We start from the raw sequence: 3530 nt of genomic DNA, 5'->3' as shown, positions 1-3530 counted from the left end.
ATATATGTAGCAATAGATATTTAGAATTCTCTGGAACGCTGTCTTTACTGACAGTTTTTTTGTTTTTTTTTTGGTGATCGGCATGAATTCTTAGAAAAATAGCTGACATAAATCTCAGGAAAATGTCTATTGACATCTGCACCTATATATATATATATATATATATATATATATATATATATACCCATGCACACACATGCATGCTTATATATTGAATACTGTGTGCGCGTGTGTGTGTATGTGTGTATTTGCGTGCGTGTGTGAATCAGTATCTTAGCGTCTGTAATATTGGTAAAGCATTCCTATCAAAATTTCCGCCATTTGCCAACATAACAGGTCTGATATTGCTGTTTACGACAGTAAAGGAAATGATGTACAGTCAGAGAGGTCAGCTGCCCTGCAGTTGAGAACATTTCTCCCATAATCAGCAAAGGAAAAGAATATTTATGAAGAACTGCTTCGAAATCTATTGCTTTTCTCTATCCAAATTGTAAATTCACATTTTACCGATAATCATTCTTGTACTCGGCTACGTTAGTAAATATTTAAATGACAATCTGGAAGAAGCCGGGATTTTCAGGAGAAAACATTGGCCCTCTGACATGCAATATGCGGCAAAGTAATATTATGCAACAATTTTCTAAATTAAAACAGGCTACAGATTCCGTTTTCTCACGGTTTCATCACGTCTTCACTTTTATAGGTTATCACCATAAAAATTTAACATGGTTTGTATAAAGCCCGAGCTTATCATAGGGCAAGTAAGTTTTATGGAGTACTAGACCATTGAGCATTCAAAGCTTCTATTTCCCTAAAATATTCTGCAGTTATTTCTCTACTACTACTACTACTACTACTACTACTACTACTGCTGCTGCTGCTGCTCTTGCTACTACAACTACTACTACTACTACTACTACTACTACTAATAATAATAATAATAATAATAATAATAATAATAATAATAATATTAATAATAATAATAATAATAATAATAATAACAATAATAATAATAATAATAATAATAATAATAATAATAATAATAATAATAATAATAATAATGATGATAGCTATAACAACAGCAACAGTTATTCTTTCCATTTCACTTCTCAGAGCTCTCGATTCCACTTGTTCCGGTTAACTCTGTAATAGCGGACAACAATCTGTAGCCGAGGGTCTCACGAGATCTCTTCCCAAAAAGACTTAACACCCAAGTGCGAATCTCAAAATCGTCGATGTCTCTCAATAAAGCACTTTTCTGTGCATGCTCTATCCGCATGTCAATCCCAATTTTAGTAACAAACTTCTTAAACCCGGTTATTCAAAATGTTATTCAGTATAATTTGAGAGCGGTGTTGAGATTCCCTATTTTAGATAAATTATTATGATCATCACATTTTCGAGATTATGAAAAGTTTCATTTCAATAAATAATTACCCGAAAGACCTTTGCCTGTTTCTACCCTGTTTTATTCAAGTAGAGACAAGGCGTGTGGCTTAGTGGCTAGGGTATTCACTTCCCGATTGTAATTTTACATGTTCAATTCTCGGTGACGCGTTGTGTCCTTGTGCAAGACACTTTATTTTCACGCTGCTCCAGGACGCTCAAGCTGGCAAAAATGAGTACTACCTGTATTTCAATGGCCCAGCCTCGTCACACTTTATGTCACGCTGAATCTCACTGAGAGTTACGTTATGGGTACACGTGTCTGCTGTGGAGTACTCAGCCATATGCATGTTATTTTCATAAGTAGGCTGTTCCGTTGATCGGATCAAACTTGAACCTGCGTCGACGTAACCGACGGAATGCCAGTTGTTTAAGTAGGAAAGTTTTATGGCTTTCTTTTGACTTGTTTTCTTTTTTATTCATCTAAACTATATGTAAATCCAGGTAGATTACGACTGTGTTTTCAGCTGCTGGACGTGATGCAGTAGTTTGAGGAATACATTTAAAAACCAGAACATCTAAAAAAAAAAAAAATTAAAAACACGTCCAATAATTCTGTCACAAATGAGCAATCTCAAAGAACTACTTGGTTTACTGGGAATTACATCAAACAGGAAGAAATGCAAAGTTAACGAGAAACTACTCTAAAACCTATTAAACTATCAACACAAGATTTAAAAGAATTAAGATTATATCTCTCAGACAAACAAGAAAACAGAAGAGAATTCCGTAAGTCAAAAGTTCAAAAAAGGAAGAAACTACTCGAGTGCGAACTCATCGTACACGAAGAGACAACAACAGTGAAATGACAAGAATTAATAGAAAGATGAGACACGGTTAGTATTCTTAAGATGGAGATCGAGAGAAAAAATTTCGGCGTCACAACAAGGATTAGAGACGTGTTTATAGAATATAAAATATTCAGTGACATTTATATATATATATATGGGAGAATATACAAATAATAACAACAGACGAGGACAGGTGGTGTAAATAACAAAAGGATATATTAGTATGACGCTCGGGAATACGGAAAGTCTTTGACGTTTCGAGCTACGCTCTTCAACAGAAAGAATACGGAGACAAGGAGAAAAACACGGAGAAAAAAATTGATATATATATATATATATATATATATATCTTCGATTTCAGTTACAAGTTGAGAATCATAGTGTTTGGTAAATTCGGCATTTGAGCTCAGTACGTAAAGTCCGAAAATATATTCCTAAGCATTTTGCCCGGCATACTAACTATTCTGCCAGTCTGATGCCGTCACACGCAGACGCTTATTAAAAGCTAGCAATAAATAAGACCTGAATTATGAGAAAATAGTAAAGATGGCTGAACATGTGATTAAAAAAAGATAAAATACCTTTCGTATTGTCATCTGTAATAGACGTTTGGTCTCAGCATCTACCTTGTATAAAGCCCTATTCTGTATCCTCTAAAGCCTAATTTCGTATCATCTAAAGCCCAATTTTGTATTCACTGTCTCGGTCATATTTTTCTTTGTTTTTCTAAGTTGTGTTAAGTCTTATGTTTCTGGTACATCGTGTCGCATTTGTTTTCTTAATTTTTTGAAATTCTGTATTTATAGTGTCTACCATTATGAATAATTCAGTACGTCATATTATATTATAACCACATACTATCATTCACGAGAAGATGGGTTCCTTTCTGAAATAAACAACTGAGAATTATTCCATGGAGCCATAACCTATTTATAATGACTAACAAGGTAACATGTTCTGGAGAGGTATGATCGGTGTGAATAACAAGAAGCCATTTGGTGCACACGGCTTCGTAGGCGATGATAGTACATATAGTTGTTATATAGTATGATATTATTTATATTAAATTATAAAGTAATTCTCTATTATGTCATATAATATTCTATGTTGTACTGAAATATATTAAATAAATATACGCACATGTAAATTATTAAATACTACTGAAGCTGCTTAATAAATGCATCGGAGTGTGTATGATATCTATGTATGATATCTATGTATGATATCTATATCTATCTCTCTCTCTCTATATATATATATATATATGTGTGTGTGTCTGTATATATATATATA

The sequence above is a fragment of the Octopus bimaculoides genome, chromosome 12 (genome assembly GCF_001194135.2).
Source record: "Octopus bimaculoides isolate UCB-OBI-ISO-001 chromosome 12, ASM119413v2, whole genome shotgun sequence".
In the NCBI taxonomy this organism is placed as follows: Eukaryota; Metazoa; Mollusca; class Cephalopoda; order Octopoda; family Octopodidae; genus Octopus; species Octopus bimaculoides.
The sequence above is the reverse complement of the archived record's forward strand: the minus strand, read 5'-3'. Positions refer to the sequence as shown.